Below are 8,634 nucleotides of genomic sequence, written 5' to 3'. Positions count from 1 at the left end.
TCCTGGTGGGGCATATAAGGAGTGCAATCGGAGTAAGACATTGTGTGATCACCGTGAAGATCAAGGAGATGCCTGTGGGGTACCGTTTATAAAGGTTGAAACTGTACATGAATCCGAGATATCATAGCGTACAATCACATACCCTGAGCAGGCCACGCCTACCTATAGTTCTCCTATGTGTCTAATGTGCTTTTGCGAAGAAATTCCATGCTTCCTTGTACGGAGGAATGAGCGTTATGTATCCCTCCGGATAGCATGCTGCAGGAATGAGGAAGTGAGGCCCGCTACCTGCGGCCGGGCGCTTGCCCACAGTATAACAGTTTTTAAGCAACAAATTTCTCTTAAACATGCCCATATCTGGCACATGCAACTCATAAGTTTTCAGGTCTTCGACGCATCCACTAACTACCCAAGAAAGGCAGAAGAACAAACAGTGAACAAACAGCCACTGGCGACTCTGATCCAGATCTGCAATTACAGCCCAGTGTTACTGAGGGAAACTTGCACATTATCCTCTCATATACTGGACAGTTTCAAAGGAAAATGGCCACGTTACACCCTGGGTGCTCATGAGAGACGGTGATATTAGAACCTGAAAAAGACTAAAAAGGGCCGGATTGTGGATCCAAATTTAATTAGCTGTTCAATTTGTGCGATTAGTCGATCCTTTGGGCGTTTGGATGTGACATTTTCCCGATGTTGGACCGCACGGGAACGTGAGGGAGTGCATACTCACTGTCAAGGTTCCGGTAGACCACGTGCGGGTATCGCAAGGGACGATCTTTGTGTTGTGCACCAAGAACATCGTAACTTCTCCACTCTGCGCCTACCATTACAGAACAAGGACAGGGCTCTCTGAACCATTGTGTCACCCTACACCATTCATCGGTCACTAGTTGCAGCAGGATAGGCAGTTGCTGCCCATTGTGTAGGCTACTGTTATCACAATGCAAGTTGCTGCGTTTGGAGTAGTGCTGTGATTAGGAAGTATGGAGAGCTGATGAATGATATCTCATTATGTTCAGACCTGAATCATGTTTTATGATATCTCATTATGTTCAGACCTGAATCATGTTTCTTCACTGAGGTAGACGACCATCTTCAGCGAACATGTCGTTGACCAGGGGAGAGGTCGAGCTCACCCAGTGTTTGAAGAGCCACGAAGGTTACTCCCGCCATCATGGTGTCGGGTGCTATCGTGCGTGACGTCAGGTCATAGCTGGTAGCGTTTGAGTCATCTCTGTTACCACAATGATAAGCCGTAGATATCACGCGTCCTGATGGACAGAGTCGTGGTACAAGTTTTCAACACAACGATGTCCATGCACACACGCCACGTGCCTCTATGAAGTGTCTTGATTGATCTTGAGGTATCCCTGTAGCCTACAAGATACACATATCTTCACGATGGAACATGTGCGGATCAGTTCGGACGCCAACCCCCCCTTCCCCCTCCCCCACCCCCCCACCCCCCCGCCCTGTTGTCAGTACCGCGGACGTCAAATACCAATTATCAGGGCTATGGGCCAGCTTGCTTCATGAGATGATACCACGACTTTTTGACACCCTTCCGAACCGAATCAGTGCATGCATCTAGGGCAAGTTGGTGAATTTGATTCGAATTTGAAAGCGCTCCAGCAACATCATATACCTTCCTAACCTGTGACATCACTTGGCTTTTTTTTTCTTCCCCTCGTCAGTTGTCCGCTTTTTTAGTCAGCCACAGTGTTTAGTGCAAATTGAAATAACGTTCGTAGCACACCTTCGCAATAGGATTTTTTTAAGATTTTTTTTTTTAGATTTTGTGTTTTCAGAGTTAACTCTTCACAGGTATAACAAACAGAGGTATGAAGCATTCCTTGTTTTAAATAAACCAAACACCAATTCTTTTGGGACAACAAATAGTTATCAGAACTGATACGCAAGAGGCAACAAACAAAACATGGTTCCACCTGTTCAGTCCGGAACCACGCGGCTGCTACGGTCGCAGTTTCGAATCCTGCCTCGGGCATGGATGTGTGTGATGTCCTTAGGTTAGTTAGGTTTAAGTAGTTCTAGGTCTAGGGGATTGATGAACTCAGATGTTAAGTCCCATAGTGCTTAGAGCCATTTTGTTCAAGCGTTATACGGCTGTGCTGCCAAACCATCTTTCTTTTTAGAGATAGATTCCTGAACTGCGGTTAGTGTGATAAATTCCGTGTTCCTATTTCGATTATATTCCAGCTGGATTTACAGACTATTTAAGCTACACCGCTGAAGAATAATCTATTTTTAGCGTTTTAGATTTCGATAGATGGCAGTGTGTTATAAGGAAACTGAACCCGACAGCCGAAAATAGATTTCATTATTGAATTCAGTACTCACGACTTAACAAATAACACGATTCACATTCTTTATAACAAAAATGTAGTTGACTAGAGTCTCCAATGATGTGGATTTCCATTCATGAGGCAGTCGCAAAGATGTTTCAGTAAACTTCGTCTGTAGGTTGTTCCACGTTCGAAAGTTGCCATAAGTGGCCTATATTCTCTAGTGTAGCGACGACCGGATCATGGGCGTACAGAAATAAAATAAACATCAGTTTCTTTACTGCCGGCGTTGGGCATAATTTGGGAGCCACAGACGTTAGTCATCTTAGTCACTGATACTCCTTTTTCTCTATATTGAATTTTTCTTTATTTTCTTTTTTTTATGTTTTCGCTGTTCTGATTTGTTACATGTGACCTTGCATGAGGTCTTCTGCTGCATCAGACTCTTTTCACATAGTAGTACTTCCACCCAACGTCCTCAGGTATTTGTTGAATTTATTCCAATCTCTGTCTACCCTCTGTATTTCCTCAAGTACCAAAGAAGTTATTCATAGATGCCTTAACATACAACCTATCACCCTATCTCTTCATCTTGTCAATCTGTTCCTTTCCTCACCGAATCTGCAAAGAACATCCTTATTTCTTATCATATTAGACCACTAAACTTTCAACATTCTTCTTTAGCACCACACATGAAACTCTTCGATTCCCTTCTTTTCCAGTTTTCCTATAGTCTATCATTCTCTGTCATACAACGATCTTCTCCAGATTACATGGTCAGAAATTTTTTTCTCATTTTAATGCCCGTATTAGATACTAGTAAAATTCTTTTGCCCAACAATAGCTTCTTCGCCTAATCTAGTCTCCTTTTTTGTCCTCCTTGCATCGCCGTCATGTGTTAATTTACTTCCAAAGCAACAGAATTCCTTCAGTTTACATATTTCATTGCACTAGTTTTGATGTTAAGTTCATCAGTAATCTCATTTCTTCAATTCCACGTTACTTTCGTCATGGTTCGGATTTACCTCAATGAGTAGCGTCTGTAGATTACATCGTTCATTACATTTAATAGGTCCTTCAGTTCCTCCAGACTGTCAATGACTGTAAAAAGGATAGCAGCGAATTTTATCACTAAATTCTCTCACTCTGAATTTTAATCCCATTCCTGAATCCTTCTTTCATTTCCGACCACTTCGTTCTTAGTCTTCCATTTCGGTTTTCCTTAAAGTGTTTACTAACTATTCTGTCAACAGTAGCAGTATCTGCTGAGGCTGCACTGACAGTACTTGATCTTAATAATAAGCAACATTAATAAACGCTTTAAGGAGTTTCATAAAGTTGCTGATTCCCTGTCAATAAATGTTGAAACTAAAGAATTTGAGTTTTTCCCTCGTCGTTCATGTACATAATGTACATCAGTCGTGTTTCCCTGTAGCTTCCATTCTATTTTCCTTAGAATTTAGAACATTTTGACCGTATTAAACTGTCGAACGTTTTTCCTATGTCAACGAAACCTTTGTACGTGTTTTGATTTTTCTTAGGCATTGCTCCTTTTATCGATGGCAACGTCAGAACTGCCTTTCTGGTGGTTTCATGTTTACTAAGGCTGAAATTACGTCATAAAGAAGGCCTTCATTTGTCTTTTCTGTTCTTGTCACTCCTGTCAGCAGTTTAGAAGCATGAACTTTTAAGCTGAATTGGTGATAATTTTCGCACTTATTTGCCTTTGTTGTCTTCGGAATAGTGTGGATGGTATTTTTTTCTGAATATCTGACAGTGTGTCTCCAGACTTACAGGTCCCAAAAATAAACGTGAGTAGTCATTTGAATGTCATTTGCCACATTGATTTTACAAATTTCGTAGAAATATTATGTTTGTATTCCATCTTATTTGTTAGCAAGTCTTGGAGAGCTCTGTCAGACGCTAGTACCGGTTCCTCTAAGGCTTCCATATTGACGCTCAACTCTTCTCCTAATGTATATAAGACAGTGCCTCGCTGTCGTAGAGATTTTGAGTGGAACCTTCCGACTAATGCGCTCTCTACTGTGCTACGCATTTAGCAGTGGAACTGCTCTCTGTTTTGAACATTTCGGCTGTAAAGGTTTTCAAATAAAATTTATACTCTAAATGTGATCTGTCATTCATTATAGGATGTGGAAATTACCAGACATGGGCGACGAAACCGTCGCGGGGTATCGCGTTTCAAGCGATCAACGGCAGCACCCATAGCCGCTGGTCGTATCTTTAATGATTCATTATAGAGAGACTCTGGCAGCGCTACGAATTTAATTACTGGGAATGCCGGATTTGTGTGCGGTGACTGTGAAACTTTGACGTCTCGCGCGCTTCTAAACGGCCGGAACGAGTGTGCACAGCGGCTCAGAATAAAATAAACGAAAATCCCAAAACTGTAACTACGATTCGCTTTTCCGGTGGGGCTAACAGCCGGCTCTGAAAGTTTTATTCCGGTGAACGGAAATTGTGAGCGAGGTAGAGTTTCCTTTCTCTCTCTCTCTCTCTTCCAACCCCCCCCCCCCCCCCTCCCTGTCTCTCTCTCTCTCTCTATCTCTCTTCTCTCCTTTCGGTTTGCGGGTTTTTCCTGTAGAATCGCTAACGAAATAGCTGAAGAATAATGAATAGCCCATAACTGCTCGTTGAAGCTAAACGAACCGTAAGGGATATCACGCCGTAACTTGGCATTAATTTTAAATGCAGTGTACTGAATTTTCAATTTAAGCACAATGGACCATCTCCAGGAGCTATCCGTTGTTTCGTCCAGAGGACGAATGCGTCTCTCACAAACAAAGTTACTTTTCGCTATTTGAAGAGCTACCGTTGATGCTGATTACATTTTAGAGATGTTCATTCTCTTGCTGTTATAATGTATCAAGGAAAATGACATTTATTCACCATCTCTAACCGTCCTTCATCGAATATATTATCGAAAAATGAATTTCCACAGGACCCACGTAAACTCTCATAGAAGGGGATGTGTTGTGTTTTGGAACTTATCTCATAGTTTCTACTCTAGCCAGCCCTGTAATAGGAGTATAATATATTTTTATTCTCTTTTGAAATGATAGCATTCACTTTATGTCTACTGCAGCGTTTTCCTGGGGTAGTCAAAGTTACAGTATACCAGTAAGATTTTTCAAAAGCGCAAAACTGGTTCAAGGTACAACACGGACGTGAACCTAGGATCAAATGCTGCACTTAAATTTAAAAGTAATGCAGTCGTGAAAATCCTCACAATACTGTCTATGTGTTACATTATTACTCGATTACACACCAATAACCAAATTAATGAGAAGCATTATCAACACTCAGTTAAAACTTAAAAGCATTTTGGAATAGAAACTGTTGGCAACTAATACAAAATTCCATTTTGAAGACAGGGAAAATTGTTAAGTAATTAAAGAAACTCCGATGAGTCGTAAATATCGCGTGTTTCGCAGTAAAAGGTTTCTTTTCCGTTCGAAGGTATAATACAGTGCACAACCAACGAAATATGACTTAACCAACCTCACGTTATGTAACCAATTTTAAAAATATACGGAATTTCACTCACCATAACACTTTTTGAATAAAGAATCAACGATATCCTATAGATAATTTTAAAACATAATACGGCACTCAGACAAGTAAAACTCTTAGAACTCGTAATATTTTCAAATGGTATGAAAAGTACAACCTCATCTATGCAAAAAATAAGTAGAAAGTTCCGAAAATTACTCAAGGTGGTTTCTAGTTCGCATTCGCTCATGCGATCCTAAAATCTGTCACTAGATCGAAAAACCGACAAGGGATACCCATGTGTTCCTGGGTACACTATCCTCCCAGTGCAACTCTCACCTCTATAGTAACTTGAGAAATCTTAGGTTTATGCTTTTTTCCACTCTTCACAACCGCAGACAACAAGAGAAGGTAACTTCTCTGCTTTTATTTTCAGGTATCCTATAACTGCAATTTTGTTGAAGAAGCAACACAAGATTATTAGCTTCCATAGAGTCATCTTCCACTTCTCAACTTCTATAACCTTTGTAGATACTATGTGTGCGCATATTATTTAACTGATGGTAGTTACTATGTCTACCTGTATTAACCAAATCTTAGTAGTTACTATGACTGCACATATTATTCAACTGATCACTTCATCAGAGTGTTTACTACGCTGACATTCTTTAAATGATTATCAGGATTAACTCCAACCTTGCTTATCACTGTTTTATAATTATTCCGCATGTAAGACAAAAAAGGAACGATGTAGAACCGTCACTTAAGAAACAATGTGTTCATCTTTCCAGATGTACACGTATATTTTCCCCTACAACCTTTGGAGGTTCTTACATCCTTTTAATCTGTAAATTCATTGTTTGTGTATTCGTATTTCTTTGTGGATATGCGGAAGTGTTTTCGTGTATTCTGATTCCTCGGCCTTCTTATCTGAAGATAAGTTTAAGGTTATTGGAAAGCACGGAAACTAGGAAGGACTTGTGCGATAGAAGTAGATGAATATGGAAACAGGGAAAAATAGATAGGTCCTCAAACGAGAAGTAAGAAAGGAAAAAAGGTAGATGTGGTTGCTAAGATCGAAGAAGAGAAAGAAGACAGCCCCAAATATAGGAAACGCTTCCCATCCCCCTACGCCAGGATCGCTGCCTTGCCAGTACTTGAGTGACAAGCCGGAGAAGGTATGGTGTTAACTCGTCTCCTACAGAGCGCTCATTCCCACCTTCACCCTTCAGGTCCCCGAAGAAAATCTTAGCAACCCTATGGAAACGGCAAATGGTGAAGAATCAGGCCCACTTGTTTGCGAGGGTCGTTTGAAAGGTGTGATGTGTGTTTTATATTAGTCATGATTTAGCTGTTAGTGTAAATCATGCTTTTACCTACACTATCTACACCTTTCGACATCGATACAAACCGTCCGGTCTACGTCACATCTCATAAAAGGTATAAAATATTCTGTACCAAGTGTAAATTTATGTTTTCCAATATCATCGTCATTTAATTAGTTACACGATATTATGTTTTCCACAAATATAGTATTCTATTCAGTTTACCAAAAAAAATATGCTTCAATGACTTTAACTCGTTTACGTTACTTTCGGTGCGAGAATGGTATTCTCTCGATTTCAGAAATTATTTTGAAAGTTATGTGCCATGTGTGGCTCCCTACTTACTTAGAACTATGTGACAAATGAAGGATTATCAGGCAGCTTTCAAGAAAACCATTTTTGGAACAATTGTAATTGTGATTCATATTAATAGAATATACAAATTTAATGACGTTGATTTCACCCAGTTATCTGCCCACAGATTTGCAAAGAAAACTGGTGAAGAAATTACTTACAAGGACTAATTCAGGCAAAAGTAAAATCTAACTATACTTGGAGCTCGCGTCGGCTGCTGTCGACATTATAATCGAAACCGCGGGAGATCTTATTTCAGGGATAATATGCGTACCAATTACCACCTCATGTCACCGCCTAGTAAAGCCAGAATAAGTTGGGGCGAGCCGGGACGAGTCGTGAAGACAGGTAGAGAGGTACCCCTGGAATAACCGAGGAAGACGCAATCAAAATTCGTTGCGGGCACTACTCTCTAACAACCGAGGATGACGCAGTCACATACCAGAAGCAATTTTGGGTGACGTAATAACAATTTATCGCTGGTATGTTTCTCTAATAAATTCTAAGGGGGGTTGATAGAATAGAGTGAGAAGTTGGGAGAATTCGCAGAGGGAAAATTTTTTTGTAGAAGAAACACCGAAAACAACTCGGGATCCGACGGTCGTCACTCTGCCCGTTAAAACAGAACGTTAACGTCCCTGGGAGATATGTGACTACGCCCGGAGTCCATGGATCTGATATTAACTTCACTTGAGCAAGTGCAGACCAATACTTCTCGTCAAATTTTGTTTGAAAGTCTCCCCACTTCAAAACAATCACAACTTCACTAGATAACACAACATTAGTCGACGATACACATTTTTGTACTTTGTTTTGGATAAGGTTCAATTCTTTCCTCATATCATCTATAACGTTGCTAGTATCATTAAGTTTGGATGAAGCAACAGTCGAAACTTTTCCGGAGGTTATACTCTCGATAACTTTTCGGTCAATAATTTCCTCTACCTGTTTCTCCAGACTACTTATATTTATTGAGTAAGAAGCTGCCAGTTTCTCTTTAAAGTTTCTTTCCACGTTATCTACAAGAGTGTTAACGCCTGCAATTTGCGATTGGACTATTGGTATTAACTTACCCAGCTTTTCAATACTGTCCCTCAAATTGTTAAATCTTTGCTTTATAGCATGAAATGTAA

This window comes from Schistocerca serialis, chromosome 6 (genome assembly GCF_023864345.2).
Source record: "Schistocerca serialis cubense isolate TAMUIC-IGC-003099 chromosome 6, iqSchSeri2.2, whole genome shotgun sequence".
NCBI lineage: Eukaryota > Metazoa > Arthropoda > Insecta > Orthoptera > Acrididae > Schistocerca > Schistocerca serialis.
The sequence above is the reverse complement of the archived record's forward strand: the minus strand, read 5'-3'. Positions refer to the sequence as shown.